Consider the following 19636-nt stretch of genomic DNA (forward strand, 5'->3'; position numbering starts at 1 on the left):
CCACTTCTAGGAATTTACCTGAAGAAAACAAAATCACTGATTTGAAAAAATATATGTACCCCTATGCTTATTACCACATTACTTGCAACAGTCAAGATATGGAAGCAACCAAAATGTCCATCAACAGATGAATGAGTAAAGTAGTAGTACATATATATAATGGAATATTATTCAGCCTTAAAAAAGAAAGAATTCTTAGCATTTGCAACAACATGAATGGACCTAGAGGGCATTATGCTGAGTAAAATAATCCAGGTAGATACCACATTATTTCACTTATTTCTGGAATCTAAAAACAAAACAAAGCAAATGAAGAAAATAGACTCACTATGCACACTGAGAAGAGACTGGTCATTACCATGGAGGAGGGGTTGGAATTGGTGTGTTATTTAGGTGAAGGGAATAAAGAGGCACAAAAATCCCAATTATAATACAAATTAGCCATGGGGATGAAAGTATAGTACAGAGAATATAGTCAATAACACAGTAATATCTTAAAGAAAAAAAAAACATGAAAAAAAACCCTCTATGGCAAATGAAACAATCAGTAGAGTGAAAAGGGAAGGCAAATTTGCTAATTTATAAGGAGTTAACATCCAAAATATGTAAGGAACTCCTACAACTCAATAGCAAAAAAACTCAAGTAACTTGATTAAAGAATAGGCAAAAATATTTGAACAGATACTTCTCCAAAGAAAATATACAAATGACCAACAGATATATGAAAAGATGCTCAACATCACTAAACATAAGGGAAATGCAAATCAAAACCATGATGATACCACCCCACACATGTCAGAATGGCCATTATCAAAAAATCAGAAAACAACAAGTGTTGGCAAGAATGTGGACAAACTGGAACCCCTGTGCACTGTCAGTGGGAATATAAAATGGTACAGACTGTGAAGAAGAGTATAGGGGTTCCTCAAAAAATTAGAAATAAAACTACTACATGACCCAGCAATTTCATTTCTTTGTACTAAACCTAAGAACTGAAATCAGGATCTCAGATGGCCATGCTCCCAGGCTCACTGCAGCATTGTTCCTCGTAGCCAAGAGTAGGAACAGCCTCAATGTCTGGTCAAAGATGAATGGACACAGAAACATGGTCTATACATACAGTGGAATATTATTCAGCCATAAAAAGGAAGGAAATCCTGTCATATGCCACAAAATGGATGAAACTTGAGGACATTATACTAAGTGAAATAAGCCAGATGCAGAAGGCCAAATATCACATGATTACACTTACATGAAGCACCTAAAGTAGCCAAAGTATCAAAACAGAAAGCAGAGAACTTAGGAAGATGGCAGAGTAGAAGTCACTGTGATAACCTCCTCCCACGTACACACTGAGGTAACAACTACATGTAATACAACTCAGACTGAAAACAACCTAACAGAACACTTTTCACAGTTAATGACAAAGAGAAGGCCACATCAAGAAGGGTAAAAGGGGCACAGCCATAATCAGGATGGAAGCCCTTCCCCTACTCCAGCCCATAAATGGGAAAGAATGAGGTACAGAAGGAGAGCCCCATGCTGGGCATGCCTGGCCCTGGGAATCTGCACCTGGAAAATGAGCTCCATAATGTCTGGCTTTGAAAATCAGTGGGGCTTAACACTGCAAGCTTTGAAAACATCAGTGGGGCTTAAGTCTGAGAGAGCAGGACAGCTGTGGAAGGCTGCATCTCCACTCGTGGAGGGCCAGTGTGTGGTGAAGATTGGTCTGAGACCCAACACAGAAGCAGCAGTTTGAAAAGAGACTTATTAACTTTTGGGACATGTGCTGGGAGAGTCAGGGATCCACAGGAGCTTTCTCAAGGGGAGCAAGGGCTCACCGTTTTTCTTGCCCTCCCTCACCCTAGTTTGCTGAACACCTACAGGGCCCAGTTTTTATACTATCTACAATACTAGCACTGCTTTCCTACTATTTCCCTGTGGACTCACCCCAACCAAACTGCCTAACCTGGCAGGTGCCCCTCCAATGCAACTACCACCCCACCCACCAGCATACATGCAGTAGTCTCATCGGGATTGCTGAGGACTGGCCCTTCCCACCAGCACATAGGCAGGGGCTGCAGCTAAGCCTTTTAATCAGCCACACCCACCAGGACACCTGCAAGGAGTGAGCCTTGTAAACCAGTGCAACTGAGGAAATCATGCCAGTCATTACTGACAGCCAGGCAAAGGGCCAGCCTCACCCACCCAGTCACTCACAGCAATCACAGCTTGGCCACAGCAGGAGGGAGCACAGAGCACACAGAAGGGACACCCCTAGAGCACCTGGTTCTGGTGACCAGGGGGTACACTGCATTTCTGGGCACTAGAGATGGTTGCTACTTAAGGCCACTGCTTACAAAGCAGGAGACATAGCTGACCTACCTAATCATAGAAACAAACACAAAGAGCCAGACAAAATGAGGAGGACAATGTTCCAATTGAAAGAACAAGGGAAAAACCAGAAAAACTGCTAAATGAAATGGAGGTAAGCATTCTACCTGGTAAGAGTACAAAGTAATGGTCATAAAGATACTCACCAGACTGGAGAGAAGAGTGGATGAACTCAGTGAGAAGTTCAACAAAAAGAGAGAAAATACAAAAACCAACTTGTCAGAGCTGAAGAATACAGTAAGTGAAGTGAAAAATACACTAGAGGGAATCAACAGCAGATCATAGAATGCAGAAGAACACATCAGTGATCTGGAAGACAGGGTGGTGAAAAACATCCAAGTAGAACAGCAGAAAGATAAAAAAATGTTTAAAAATGACATGTTGGGAGATCTCTCAGCAACTTCAAGTGAAACATTTGCATAATAGAGGTCCCACAAGGAGAAGAGAGAAATGGGTAGAAAACTTATTTGAAGAAACAATAGTTGAACTTCCCTAACTGAGGAAAGAAAACAGACATTCAGGTCCAGGAAGCAGAGAGAGCCCCAAACAGGATGAACCCAATAAGGCACATACCCAAGGCACACAATAATTAAAATGGCAAAGATTAGAGAGAGAATTGTAAAAACAGCAAGTAAAAAGCTGACATTTATATACAACAGAAATCCAATAAGGCTATTGGCTGATTTTTCAGCAGAAAGTTTGCAGACCAGAAAGGAGTAGAATGATATATTCAAACTGTTGAAAGGAAAATACCTACAACCAAGAATACTCAGCAAGGTTATCATTCAGAATGGAAAAGAGAGAGAAAGAGTTTCCCAGACAAAAGTTAAGACTTCATAATCACTAAACCAGCCTTACAAGAATGTTGAAAAGACTTATTTATGTAGAAAAGAAAAGGCCATAAATAAAAGAAAATTGGTAAAGTAAAAAATTTCCCAGGTAAAAATGAACATACAGTAAAGGTAGCAGACCAATCCTTAACAGAGCTAGTATGAAGTTCAAAAGAAGAAAGTAGTAAAACCAATTATATACATAAAAATTAGTCAAGACATACACAAAATAAAAATATGTAAATTATGACACTGTATATACAGAAAATGCAGAGGGGGAATAATAAAAAGGTAGTGATTTTAGAATGTGTTTGATCTTAAGCAACTATTGCCTAATATAGACTGCTATATATATAGGATGCTGTATATGAACCTCATGGTAACCACAAACCAAAGGCCTGTAATAGATACATGAAAAAATAAAGAGAAAGGAATCCAAGCATGACACTAAAGAAAGGCATCAAATCATGAGGGAAGAGAGCAGGAGAAGAAAGGAACACAGAATAACTACAAAAATAACCAGAAAATAATTAACACCATGGCAACAAGTAGATACCTATCAATAATTACTTTAAAAATAAACAGACTAAAATGCTCTAATCAAAAGATACAGGGTGACACAAAAGTAAACTCGAAATGGATCAAAGATCTGAACGTAAGTCATGAAATCATAAAACTCTTAGAAGACAACATAGGCAAAAATCTCCTGAATATAAACATGAGCAACTTTTTCCTGAACACATCTCCTCGAGCAAGGGAAACAAAAGCAAAAATGAACAAATGAGACTACATCAAGCTAAAAAGCTTCTGTACAGCAAAGGACATCAGCAGCAGAACAAAAAGGCATCCTATAGTATAGGAGAATATATTTGTAAACAACATATCTGAAAAGGGGTTAACATCCGAAATCTATATAGAACTCACACACCTCAACAACCAAAAAGCAAATAACTCAATTAAAAAACGAGTGGAGGATATGAACAGACACTTCTCCAAAGAAGAAATTCAGATGGCCAACAGACACATGAAAAGATGCTCCACATCACTAATCATCAGGGAAATGCAAATTAAAACCACAATTTGCTATCATCTCACACCAGTTAGGATGGTCAACACTGAAAAAACTAAGAAACAACAAATGCTGGCAAGGATGCAGAGAAAGGGGAACCCTCCTACAGTGCTGGTGGGAATGTAAACTGGTTCAACCATTGTGGAAAGCAATATGGAGGTTCCTCAAAAAACTAAAAATAGAAATATCATTTGACCCGGGAATTCCACTCCTAGGAATTTATCCAAAGAATACAACTTCTCAGATTCAAAAAGATATAGCAGCCCTATGTTTATTGCAGCACTATTTACAAATGCCAAGATATGGAAGCAACCTAAGTGTCCATCAGATGAATGGATAAAGAAGATGTGGTACATATACACAATGAAATATTATTCAGCCATAAGAAAGAAACAAATCCTACCATTTGCAGCAACATGGATGGAGCTAGAGGTTATTATGCTCAGTGAAATAAGCCAGGCAGAGAAAGACAAGTACCATATGATTTCCCTCATTTGTGGAGTACAACAATGAAGCAAAACTGAAGGAACAAAACAGCAAGAGACTCACAAACTCCAAGAAGGGACTAGTGGTTACCAAAGGGGAGGGGTGGGAGAGGACAGGTGGGAAGGGAGGGAGAAGGGGACTGAGGGGTATTATGATTAGTACACATGGTGTGTGGGTGGGATCATGGGGAAGACAGTGTAGCACAGAGAAGGCAAGTAGTGACTCTGTGGCATCTTACCACACTGATGCGGAATGGGGGAGGACTCGATAATAAGGGTGAATGTAGTAACCACATTGTTTTAATTATGAAACCTTCATAAGAGTGAATATCAATAATACCTTAATAAAAAAAAGTGTAAATAAACAAAATAAAGATATAGGGTGAGAATGGATAAAAAAAGATCCACCTATTCTGCATCCGTGGATGTCTTGCTGCCCTTGTCTAGCCTGGATTAATACTTAGTCCATAGGCAACACCTGATCATCTGATCATCTACATTTGCCTTCTTACAGCACTAAACTATGTTTTCTACCTTTATCTTGCATCTACCTACCACTTCAGCATTTTATTAAAAATAAAAATAATAATAGTAATAGGAGAAATGTGGGATCAACATATAAATCAAGTACAAAAATCAAACGAATATTCATATTTGACCTGATTGTTTATAGGTCATATTGCATGATCAAAACCGAAAGTTTCTGTGATGAATGCCCTTGTACTGTTCACCATGTAAGAATTTATTCACTATGTAAGAATTCGCTCACCATGTAAGAACTTGTTCGTTATGCTTCAGAAGATTGGAGACTGACGAGAATTAGGCTTGAGATGGATTAATGATTGTACATTGAGCGTTGACCCCCCTATACTGAATTTTATTGTTGTTAACAACCATTTGATCAATAAATATGAGAGATGCCCTCTCAAAAAAAAAAAAGAAAAAAAAAAAAGATTCACCTATTTACTGCTTACAAGAGACTCACTTTGACCTAAAGATACATACAGCCTGAAAGGGAAGGAATGGAAAAGATATTCCATGCAAATGGAAAAAAAACAAATGAAAAAGGTTGAGTAGCAATACTCACATTGAACAAAACAGACTTCAAAACAAAGAATGTAACAGGAGACAAAGGCAGACATTATTACATAATGATAAAGGGATCAATGGATCAAGAGGCTAAAACAATTATAAATAGAGTATTATCTAAATATATAAAGGAAATATTAACATATAAAAAGAGAAAATGTAAGTAAAATAATAATAGTAGGTCAATTTAACACCCCACTTACATCAATGAATAGGTCATCCAAACAGAAAATCAGTAAGGAAAAGTTGCTATGAATGACATATTAGACCAGAAGGATTTAGTAAGATATATAAATGGGCCATTCTGTCCAAAACAGCTGAGTACACATTCTTTTCAAGTGCACATGTAATCCTGGAATTCAGGATACCACAAAACAAGTCTCAATAAACTGAAGAAAACTGAAATTATATCAAGTATCTTTTCTGACCACAAAGGTATGAAACTAGAAATCACTAACAAGAGGCGGGGAGGAAAAACACGAACACATGGAGGAGAAACAACTAAAGGGTCAATGATGAAATCAAAGAAGAAATAAAAAAATACATGGAGACAATGAAAACAAATACAATGGTTCAAAATCTCTAGAATGCAGCAAAAGCAGTTCTAAGAGGGAAGTTTATAATGCTACAGGCCTACCTCAAGAATTAAGAAAAATCTCAAGCAATCTAACCGTACATGGAAAGGAACCAGAAAAATAACAAAGTCTAAAGTTAGTAGAAGTAGGGCAATAACAAAGCTCAGAGCAGAAATGAAGGAAATAGAGACTAAGAAAATAATAGAAAAAAATCAATTAAACTAAGAGCTAGCTCTTTGAAAAGATAAGCAAAACTGATAAACCTTTAGCCAAACTCATCAAGAAAAAAAGAGAGGACTCAAATCAATAAAATCAGAAATGAAAGAGATGTTACAACTGACATACTTTGAAATTCAAAGGGTTGTAAGAGAATTCTAGGAAAAACGATATGCCAATAAATTGGAGAACCTAAAAGAAATGGAAAAATTCCTAGGAACATATGATCTTCTCAGGCTGAATCATGAAGAAATAGAAAACCTGGACAGACCAGTTATGAGTAATGAAATTGAATGTGTAATCAAAAAACCTCCAACAAACAAAACTCCAGGGCCAGGTGGATTCACAGGTAAATTTTACCAAACATGTAAGGAAGATTTTATACTTAGCCTTCTTCAAACTATTTCAAAAAATAAAAAAAGGAAGAAGTGCTTCCAAATTCACTCTATGAGACCAGTACTACCATGACATCAAAACCAGACAAATATGTTATTTAAAAAAAGAAATTATAGACCAATATCCTCAATGAACATACATGCAAAAATACACAAGAAAGTATCAGCAAACTGAATTCAAAAATAAATTGAAAGAGGATGCTGGGGGAAAAATGGTGGAGTAGGAAAGCAAGGTAGAAACATCCCACAAAACACCAAGGAAGCAACTACAGTGAATACAACTAACCCTGAAAATGACCTGAGCACTGCAGAACAGACCATCTACACCTGAAAAGAAGACACACAGAGAAGTGTAAAGTGGTGTAGCTGCAACCCAGGGAATACACAAGCCCTTCCCCAATCCCAGCCCACAAGTGGGAGGGAGAGGAATGGACTGAGGAGGGGTAAGTGCTCAAGAACTCTATGCACCCGGTCCTGGAGATCTGCTCTGGGAACATGAGTCCACACTGCATTGGGTTTTGGTGATTAATGGGGCTGGACACGAGGGAAACTTGGAGCACTCTAGGAGGCTGAGACTCCAGCCATTTGCAGAGGACAGGCACACTCTGATGGTCCCACTAACACCCAAAACAGAGACAACAGTTTGAAAGATTTGCCAACACTGGGATGGATATCAGAAGGCATGAGGGCTGGACAGAGCTCTTCCCCCAGCAGAAAGGGCAGGTGGATGACACTCCCCAGCCCTTCCTCAGCCCAACTGGTCAGGCACTCCCTGGAGCCATCCCCAAATGCTTCATCCCCCTGGATGGTGACTCAAGCCCGAGGTGCTTCTCTGCACACCCCCTGCCCACCCAGCCTAGCAACAGTCAAACTTTGCTGCCTGGCAGGTGGAGAGAGGCTTTTCCAGCTGTCCTGGCTATCTCTCAGCCCAACTTCAGAGATGCCTGCAGGATCCAGGTCCAAATTCTCCTTTCCCTTGCTGGTAGCCCAGCCATATGCCAAACTCCCCCTCACACCTCCTCTGCCCATTCCATTGGCCCATCACTGCCACCATCACTACCAGGAGGAAGAAAGGTAACCCAACCATCAATGACCTCAACAGAAATGATGCTGCACAGCTCATATAGGGCAGCAACTCACAAAGGGGCGCTGATGACAGAGACCAACCACTGCTGGCAGACAGGCAGAAAGGCAGCCCTGCCCACAGCTCACCAACAGGAACTGCAGCTCCACCATAAGGGAAGACCAGGCACAGGTGGGCAGACAGTCTTGAGCTTCTGGGCATCAAAGGACACATTCTTCAGAGAAAGTCATTATCCTCTAGACCAAGAGGCATGGCAGATCTAATATAAAGGAAGAAACAGAAACACAGACAAAATGAGGAGGCAGAGGAATAAGTTCCAAAAAGGATAAAACACCAAAAAGAGGGTCAAATGAAACAAAGATAACCAATATTCTTGATAAAGATTAAAAATAATTATCATAAATATGCTCACTGATCTGCAGAAAAGTATTTCAGGGAGAACTTTAACAAATAGAAGATTTGAAAAAGAGCCACTCAGAACTGAAAAATACAGTAAAAATTAAAAACAGAATGGAGGGAATGAATAATTGTTTGCTGCAAATAGAGGAAACAATTAGGACATGGAAATTAAAGAAACAAGGAAACAATGAAGCTGAGGAACAGAGAGAAAAAAGAATAAACTGAAACGAGATGTAAGAGAGCTGTGTGACAACTCCAAAAGAAACAATATCTGCATAATAGGGGCACCAGGAGAAGAGACAAAGGAGTAGACCATTTGTTTGAAGAAATAATAGCTGAAAATACTTCCCCAATCTGGGGAAGGAAATAGACAGTCAGGTCCTGGAAGCACAGAGAGTCTTTAACAAAAGGATCCCCCAGGAAGACAACACCATATAATTAAAATGACAAAGATTAAGGATAAAGAGAGGATATTGCAAGCAGCTAGAGAGAGGCAAAATATTACTTACAAGGGAAACACCATAAAGAAATCAGCATATTTTGCAGCAGAAACTTTACAGGCCAGAAGGGAGCTACATGAAATATTTAATGTATTGAAACAGAAAGACCTTCAATCAAGAACCCTCTACCTAGTAAGGTTATCATTTAGAATTGAAGGAGAGACTAAACGTTTCCCAGATAAATGAAATTTAAAAGTATTCACCTCCACTAAAACAGCCCTATAGGATATGTTAAAAGGACTTCTGTAGATAGAAAGGAAATTTCTGTTTGTTTCTTTGTTTTTTAACAGGAGAAAAAAAGTTTAATTACATACATGGCCATAGATATGGGTCCCCAATGGAAATGTTTTGAAGCCTAATTGTTTTTCATTGCAAAAATAAACTCACAGAAAAGTAGTAGACCAATTCCTAACTAAGCAAATATGAAGCTAAAAAAAAAAAACAGGAAAAAAACCCAAAAGTAGTAAAATCAACCACACACAAAATCAGTCAAGGGATACTCAAAAAATACAGATTATGATATCTATACTCAAAGTGTGCAGGAGGAAGAAAAAAGTACTTATAGACTGTTCAAAATAGAGCAACCATCAACCTGTTGTCTATTTAGGAAACTATGAACCTTATGGTAACCACAAGCCTAAAGCCTAAAATAGATACACAAAAAAAATTTTTAAAGAGAAATCTAATCACAACACTAAATGAAACTATCAAATAACAAGAGAATAGTATAAGAGAGGAACCACAAAGACAACCAGAAAACAACAAAAATGGCAATAAGTAAATACACATCAATAATGACCTGAAATGTAAATGGACTGAATGCACCAAAGGACTCTGGGTGGCAGAATGCAAACAAGACCCATCTATATGCTGCCTACAATACACCTCCTTCAGACCTAATGACATACACAGACTGAAAGTGAAACTATGGAAAAGGCATTTCATGCAAATAACAGGAAGAAAAACAGGAGTAACAATAATTATATCAGAAAAAATAGAGCTCAAAACAAAGAAAGTTACAAGAGACCAAGAATGAATGCCATAATGATAAAAGAGTCAGTCCAACAAGAGGATATACCAATTATAAATATCTATGCACCCAACATAGGAGCACCTGAATATGCAAAACAAATAATACTAACAGAATTAAAGGAGAAATAGACTGCAGCTCAATAATATTAGGGGACATTAACAAACCATATACATCAATGGACAGATCAACCAAACAAAAAATAAGGAAACACAGGCACTGAGCAACACACTAAATCAGATAAACTTTGCAGATCATTCCACCCAAAAGCAGTAGGATACACATTTTTTCCAAGTGCACATGGAATGTTCTCCATAAGAGGTCACACATTAGGACAGAAGTATATTTAAGAAGATTAAAATTGTATCAAGCATCTTTTCAGATTGTAACGATACGAAACTGGAAGTAAATTGCATGAAGAAAACAAAAACCCACAAACACATGGAGACTAAGCAACATGACCCTAAATAATCAACAGATCAAGAACAAAGAAGAAATCAAGGAAAACATGGAGACAAATGAAAACCAAAATAAAACAGTTCAAAACATGTGGGATGCTGCAAAAGCAGTGCTAAGAGGAAAGTACACAGCAATCCAGGCCTACCTCAAGAAATAAGAATAATCCCAAATAAGCAGTCTAAAGTCACAACTGAACAAACTAGAAAAAGAACAAATGAAAAAGTTAGTAGAAGGAGGGACATAACAAAGATCAGAGCAAAAATAAAATAGAGAATAAAATAGAAAAAAATCAATAAAACCATGAGCTGGTTCTTTGACAAAATAAAATAGACAAACCCCTAGCCAGACTTATCAAGAAAAAAAGAGAGAGGAACAAACAAAATCAGAAACAAAAAAAGGAATAGTCACAACAGATGCCATAGAAATACAAAGAGTAGAGAATTTTATGAAAAACCATATGCCAATAAATTGAACAACCTAGAAGAAACAGACAAATTCTTAGAAAAGGACAACCTTCCAAGACTGACCCAGGATGAAACAGAAAATCTGAACATATCAATAACCAGTAATGAAATTGAGTTGGTAATCAAACAACTCAACAAACAAAAGTGCAGGACCATATGGCTTCACAGCTGAATTCTATGTAACACCCTTCTTAAAGTATTCCAAAAAGTAGAAGAGGAGGGATTATTTCCAAACTTATTCTATGAGGCCAGCATTACTCTAATACCAAAATCAGATGAAGTCACTACAAAAAATAAAATTTTAGACCACTATTCCCTGCTGAGCACAGATGCAAAAATACTCAACAAAATATTAGCAAGCTGGATTCAAAAACAGATCAAAAGGATCATCCATTACGACCAAGTGGGACTTATTCCAGGGATGCAAGGATGGTACAATATTCATAAATTGATCAATGTGATACACCACATTAACAAAAAGGATGAAAACCACATGATCATCTCAACAGATGCTGAAAAAGCCTTTAACAAAACTCAACATCCATTCATGATAAAAACTCTCAACAAAATGGGTGTTGAGGGTATATACCACAACATAATAAAGGCCATATATGACAAATGCACAGCTAACATCATAATCAATGGGGAAAAGCTGAAAGCTTTTCCTCTAAAATAAGGAACAAGACAAGAATGCCCAACTTTCACTACTTTTATTCAATGTAGTACTGGAAGTCCTAGTCAGATGAACTTAACAGATATATATATAGAACATTCTACCCCAAAGCAGCATGGTACACATTTTTCTCTAGTGCACCTGGAACGTTCCCAAAACTGATCAAATATTAGGACACAAATCAATTCAAAAAGATTAAAATTGTATTAAGTACCTTTTCAGATCACAGTGATATGGAACAGGAAGTAAATTTCATGAAGAAAAAAACACACAAACACATGGATGCTAAACAACATGCTTCTAATAATCAATGGATCAAGAATGAATCAGATTAAAGATGGCAGAGTGGGAAGGCAAGGCAAAATCCTCCTCCAAAAAACACATAAAAGAATAAAACACACAAATACAACTAACTTGAAAATGACCTGAAGACTGCAGAACAGGTCACATACACATGAAGAAGAAAAGACCATAGAAAAAAGGGTAGAGTAACAAAGCCAAAGTCAAGTAGGACCCAAGCCCTCCCCCAATCCCAGCTTATAGGCAGGAGAAAGAGGAATGTAGTAGGGAAGAAACAGAAACCCAGGAGCACTGCACACCTGGCCCTGAAGATCTGCCCTGGGATCATGGGCCCACATGACACCAGGTGCTGGTGAGCAGTGGGGCTGAACACCAGGGACAGGTGGAACACTCTGGGAGGCTGAGACTCCTCTCAGTGTGGAGGGCAGGCACACTCCATCAGTCCTGAGACCCAAAGCAGAGGTGGCAGTTTGAAAGACTTGCCAAGCAGTGGGAGGGGTACCAGAGGGGCAAGGGTTGGAAGGAACTCTCAGGAGAAAGGGCAGGTGGATCATATCTCTCCAGCCCTCCCTCAGCCCAAAACACTGGGAACTCTCGGGAGCCCGAGATGCTCTATTCCCCTTGCTGTCAATACAGCCCCAAGACTCCTCCCTGTGAGCACTTCTGGGAGCCAACCCACTAGGCCCAGTGGAAGCATCAGATTTTGCTGCCTGGGAGGCAGAGGGAGACTCCCCCAGCTCCATTTCAGCCCAACCAGGGAGGTGCCTACAAGAAGCCAGCCCCAAGAGCTCCTTCCTCCCCGAGGGTGCCCAAACAAAGTGCTGTGCATTTGCCCTGGGGCACAGCCAAACATCAGTCCACCCAACCATTAACCATGCAGCCCCACCATTGCTGCAGGCCAGGCAGAGGGTGGACCCACACACAGCAAGCTCAACAGAGACTCCTGAGTTGATCACAAAGGTGCGGCTGGAGTAAACTGCCCACCCAGAGTTAGGCCACAACAGAGCCAGACAAAAAGGTGGCTCTGCCCATCAGCTGGGGTCTGCACAAAATAGAACCAGGCACTACAGAGTGAAGAATCTTGAACTTGTGGGCACCACAGCACAACTTATTCATAAAGTTATCACTTTAGAGGCCAGAAAGCATGCAGAGATGCACAATATAAAGGAAGAAACACAGAAACCAGAAAAAATGAGTAGGCAGAGGAATATGATCCAAATAAAACTATACGACAGAACCCCTAAAAGATGCATAAATGAAAGAGATCACCAATCTTTTTGATAAAGATTTCAAAATAAAAGTCATAAATTTGCTCATAGATTTACAGAAAAGCATTCAAGATCTCAGGGAAAACTTCAATAAAGGGACAGAAAACCTGAAAGAGAGCCACTGAGAGATGAAGAATATACTATCTGAGATGAAACATACAATAGAGGGATTTAAGAGTAGACTAGAACATGTAGAGGAGACAGTTAATGAAATGGAAATTAGAGAACAGGAAAACAAAGCAACTGAGAAACAGAAAAAAAAGGATCTCTAGGAATAAAAGAATGATAAGAGAGCTATGTGACCAATCCAAACAAAACAATATTCATGTAATACAGGTACCAAAAGGAGAAGAGAAAGATGAATGGATAGAAAGTCTCCTTAAGGAAATAATTGTTGAAAACTTCCCCAATCTGGAGAAGGAAACAGACACTCAGGACATGGAAGCACAGGGAAACCCTAATAGAAGGAACCTCAAAACACAACACCAAGACATATAATAATTAAAATGGCAAAGATCAAGGATAAGGAAGGACAAAAACCATATGATCATCTCCACAGATGCTGAAAAGGCATTCGACAAAATTCAACATCCATTCATGATAAAAACTCTCAACAAAATGGGTATAGAGGGCAAGTACCTCAACATAATAAAGGCCATATATGACAAACCTACAGTCAACATTATACTTAACAGTGAGAAGCTGAACGCTTTTCCCCTAAGATAGGGAACAAGACAAGGATGCCCAAATTCTCCCCACTTTTATTCAACATAGTTGTGGAGGTCCGAGCCATGGCAATCAGACAACACAAAGAAATACAAAGTATCCAGACTGGCAAGGAAGAAGTTAAACTGTCCCTGTTTGCAGATGACATGATATTGTACATAAAAAATCCTAAAGAATCCACTCCAAAACTACTAGATCTAATATCTGAATTCAGCAAAGCTGCAGGATACAAAATTAATACATAGAAATCTGTTTCATTCCTATACACTAACAATGAACTGGCAGAAAGAGAAATAAGGAAAACAATTCCATTCACAATTGCAACAAATAGAATAAAACACCTAGGAATAAACCTAACCAAGGAGGTCAGAAAGACCTATACTCTGAAAACTACAAGACACTCATGAGAGAAATTAAAGAAGATACCAAAAAAATGGAAATAAACCCTGTGCTCATGGATAGGAAGAATATTGTTAAAATGGCTATCCTGCCTAAAGCAATCTACAGATTCAATGCAATCCCTATCACAATACCAACAGCATTCTTCAATGAACTAGAGCAAATCATTCTAAAATTCACATGGAACTACAAAAGATCCCAAATAGCCAAAGCAATCCTGAGAGGGAAGAATAAAGCTGGGGGGGGATTAGGCTCCCCAACTTCAAACTCTACTATAAAGCTACAGTAATCAAGACAATTTGGCACAAGAACAGACCTATAGACCAGTGGAACAGACTAGAGAGCCCATGTATAAACCCAACCATATATGGTCAATTAATACACAATAAAGGAGCCATGGACATACAATGGGGAAATGACAGCCTCTTCAACAACTGGTGTTGGCAAAACTGGACAGCTACATATAAGAGGATGAAACTGAATTATTGTCTATCCTCATACACAAAAGTAAACTCAAAATGGATCAAAGACCTGAATGTAAATCATGAAACCATAAAACTCTTAGAAGACAACATAGGCAAAAATCTCCTGAATATAAACACGAGCAAATTCTTCCTGAACGCATCTCCTCGAGCAAAGGAAACAAAAGCAAAAATGAACTCATGGGACTACATCAAATTTAAAAGCTTCTGTAGAGCAAAGGACACCATCAACAGAACAAAAAGACATCCTACAGTATGGGAGAATGTATTTGTAAATGACATACCCAACAAGAGGTTAACATTCAAAATACATAAAGAACTCACATGCCTCAACACCCAAAAAGCAAATAACCCCATTAAAAAATGGGCAGAGGATAGGAAGAGACAATTCTCTAAAGAAGAAATTCAGATGGCAAACAGACACATGAAAAGATGCTCCACATCACTAATCATCAGGGAAATGCAAATTAAAACCACAATGAGATATCACCTCACACCAGTAAGGATGGCCAGCATTGAAAAGACTAAGAACAACAAATGCTGGCAAGGATGCAGAGAAAGGGGAACCCTCCTACACTGCTGGTGGGAATGTAAGCTAGTTCAATCATTGTGGAAAGCAATATGGAGGTTCCTCAAAAAACTAAAAATAGAAATACCATTTGACCCAGGAATCCCACTCCTAGGAATATACCCAAAGAATACAACTTCTCAGATTCAAAAAGACATATGCACCCCTATGTTTATCGCAGCACTATTTACAATAGTCAAGATGTGGAAGCAACCTAAGAGTCCATCAGTAGATGAATGGATAAAGAAGAGGTGGTACATATACACAATGGAATACTATTCAGCCATAAGAAAGAAACAAATCTTACCCTTTGCAACAACATAGATAAAGCTGGAGGATATTATGCTCAGTGAAATAAGCCAGGTGGAGAAAGACAAGTGCCAATGATTTCTCTCATTTGTGGAGTATAACAATGAAGCAAAACTGAAGGAACAAAACAGCAGCAGACTCACAGACTTCAAGAAGGGACTAGTGGTTAACAAAGGGAAGGCGGGTGGGGAGGGAGGGAGATGGGGATTGAGCAGTATTATGTTTAGTACACATGGTGTGAGGGGTCATGGGGAAAGTATTATCAGAAAGACAAGAAATAACAAGTATTCGGGAGGATGTAGAGAAAAAGAAACCCTTGTGCACTGGTGATAGGAATGTAAACTGGTGCAGCCATTATGAAGTACAGTATGTAAGTTCCTCTAAAAATTGTAAATATAAATTTTACATATATATAAATATATATAAATATAAAAGTTCCTCTGAAAATTGTATGATATAGTTAATCCACTTCTGGGCATTTACCCAAAGAACACAAATCACTAATTAGAGAAAAATACATGAATCTCTATGGTTATGGTAGCATAATTTACTAGAGCCAAGATATGGAAGCAGCTTATGTGTCCACTAATATATGAATGGATAAAGATGACATGATCTGGCCAGTTCAAGATGGCAGCATAAAAATAGCCTGAGCCCATCTCCCACATACACACAAATTCTACACCTACCTACAGGGCAGTTCATCCAGAGGAAGAACAAAGGCCTGAGTGAGTACCTTCTGCACAGTGAGAGATACAAAGACCACATAAAAAATGGCAAGACAGACAAAGACAAGTTAATGGGGAAAGCCCCACCCCCAGCACAGCCCTGCTGTGGGGAGGGATATTATTGAGCTACCTGAGCACAGACCTGCCCTGGGGCACAGGATAAAGCCATTGTTTCTCAACCACCCAATAGCAGGGGACCTGCTGTAACCCTCTCAAAGTCCAGAAGTGCTGGTGAGCGCCACCATCTGTGTTCCCCCAAGAAACTGCTACTATGGATGGAAGAAGGAGAAGAACCATTGTTTGCATTCTCTTGGATACTGCTAGTGTGAATAGGAGCTGAGTGAGCACTACTTTTTATGTTCCCCACACACATTGATAGTGCAGACAGAAGCAGGGTCAGCTGGTGCTCCTAACATGACAGAGGTGGCTTCCCAGCCCCACCAACACCCAAACACCACTGTCAGAGATGCAGAAGTCACACCAAAATGGTACTAATGCAAAACTCACATGGAGTCACCTGGTCCACCACACATCTGTCCCTGGCTGCCCCATTTGCATAACCCAGATAACAACCTGAGAGACTCCCCAGACTGACCCATCTACCACCAGCTGCCCCATTAGCATGTACCTAGCTGGCATCCACCTAAAAGTCCCCAAAACGGTGCCCCATTTCCCCCAGTCATCTCTCCAGAGAGGGGCCAGCTCAGTGCCCACCGGGGAGCTCACTTAACTGTACACCTTTGACATTGTTCACTCCACCAGCACATCCCCAGCTGACAACAACACAGGAGCCCTCTGGTTCATGTTCTGGTAGCCCCAGCCCTGGGACACACCCATCTCATGCTCACTTGGCCTCCAGCCAACCCGAAACACCAGACAAATGCATTTTACCTAAGGGACGGTCCAACACAAGGCCAATATTTCAAGACTGGGAGAGGTACTCCTATCCACATTTAGAGAAGCAAGCACAGAGTCAGACAAAATGAGAAGACAGAGGAATATGCTTCAAATGACAGAACAAGGAAATTTCAGGAAAAAACTAAATGCAATGGAGTTAACCAATCTGCCTGATAAAAGAGTTCAAAGCAATGCTTATAAAGATGCTTAACAGACTTAAGAGAAGGATGGATGAGCTCAGGGAGAACTTCAAAAAAAAAGAGATAGAAAATCTAAAAAAGAACCAATCATGGATGAAGAATCCAATAAATGAAATAAAAAATACACTAGAGGGAATCAACAGAAGACTAGAGGATAAAGAAAAGATCAGCAATTTGGAAAAAGAGTGATGGGAAGCATTCAAGCTAAAGAGCAGGGAAAAAAAAGAAATGAAGATAGGTTAAAGGAGCTCTAGGACAACACCAAATATCCTAATATTCACATTACAGGGAATCCAGAAGGAGAAGAGAGAAATGAGCGGAAAACTTATTTACAGAAATAATAGCTGACTACTTCCCTAACCTAGGGAAGGAAACAGGCTTCCAGGCCCAGGAAGCACAAAGAGCCCCAAATACAAAGAACCCAAAGAGGGCTGCACCAAGACTCATAATTAAAATATCAAAGATAAAAGACAAGGAGACAATCTTTAAAACAGTGAGAGAAAGGCAACGAGTTACCCAGAAACTCTACAGACCAGAAGGGAGAGGCATGATATATTCAAAGTGCTGAAAGAAAAACACTTAAAACCAAGAATACTCGATCCAGCAAGGTTATCGTTCAGAATTTGAGAAATAAAGGGCTTCTCAGATAAATACTGGCTAAAGAAGTTAAGCACCAATAAACCAACCTTACAAGAACTTTTAAAGGGCATTCAAGAAAAACAGGAAAGGCTTTAACTAGAAGAAAACTATGAAAAAAAAAATTTCACTGATGAAAGCAAACAGACCAAAGGTAGTAAGTAGAACAGTCACTTAAAAGCTAGTGTGAAGGTTAAAAGACAAAAGGAGTAAAAATAAGCTACTCCTAAAAATTAGTTAAGGGAATCACTAAATAAAAGGTGTTAAGTAAGACCTAATATATATAAAACATGGAAGAGGGGGATTTTTAAATGTTTAAAAATGTAGTGCTGTTAGAATGCATTCAATCTTAAATGACTATCAGTTTAATATAGACTGCTATATATGTAGGACATTATATATAAACTACATGGTAAACCAATCCAGAAACCTATAACTAATACACAAAAAACAAATAAGAGAATCCAAACACAGCATTAAAAAATGGTCATCAAGTACAAGGGAAAAGACCAAGAGAGAAAAGGACCACAGAAAAGCAACAAATAGAACCAGAAAATGTTAAGCAAAATGGCAACACACACATACCAATCAATAATTGCTTTAAATCAATCAATAATTACTTTAAATGTAAATGGCCTAAATGCTTCAATCAAAAGACACAGGGTGACTGAATGTATAAAAAAACAAGACCCATCATAAGCCACGTACAAGAAATTCACAACAAAACTAAAGACACAGACAGACTGAAACTGAATGGGATAGAAAAAGATATTCTTTGCAAAGAGAAATTTAAAAAAACCTGGAATAGCAGTAGTTATATCACACAGAATAGACTTTTTATAAAAACACCGTAAAAAGAGATAAGGAAGGGGATTATACAATGATTAAAGGCTCAGTCTAGCAAGAAGATATGACAAGTAAAATATTTACATGCTATACAGAAGAGCACCTATTACATTGAGCAAATATTAACAACACATTAAGGGAGAAATTGGCAGTAATAAAATAGTAGTAATGGACATAGAGCAAATACTAACAGACATTAAGGGAGAAATTGACAGTTTTTCAATAACAGTAGGCAACTTTAACACCCCACTTACATCAATGGATACATCATCCAGACAGAAAATCAGTAAGTAAAAAGTAGGTCAGAATAACACATTAGACCAAATGGACCTATCAGAATATTAGATCTAAAAAGAGAATACTCATTATTTTCAAGTGCACACAGAACATTCTCCAGGATAGATCACATTTTAGGTCACAAAACAAGTTTTTAAAAACTTTGGAAGACTGAAATCATATCAATCATCTTTTTGAACCACAACAGAATGAAACTATAAATCAATTACTGGAAAAAATACAAACACATGGAGGCCAAACAACTAAACAACCAATAGGTCAACAAGAAATTAAACAAATAAAAAAAGACTAATGAAACAGAAACCAAACACACAAAAA

At 38.6% G+C, this 19636-nt stretch overlaps 1 long non-coding RNA gene across 1 annotated transcript in view; it reads right to left on the bottom strand.

Annotated features, from left to right (window-relative positions):
- LOC108395953 (uncharacterized) overlaps positions 1-19636 on the bottom strand; it is a 67268-nt gene that overhangs the window by 37869 nt on the left and 9763 nt on the right. Inside the window, exon 2 of the long non-coding RNA XR_001852800.3 lies at positions 8266-8396. This is a non-coding gene — a long non-coding RNA (uncharacterized lncRNA). The remainder of the gene's footprint in view (positions 1-8265; positions 8397-19636) is intronic.

The sequence above is a fragment of the Manis javanica genome, chromosome 3 (assembly GCF_040802235.1).
Source record: "Manis javanica isolate MJ-LG chromosome 3, MJ_LKY, whole genome shotgun sequence".
Taxonomy (NCBI): Eukaryota; Metazoa; Chordata; class Mammalia; order Pholidota; family Manidae; genus Manis; species Manis javanica.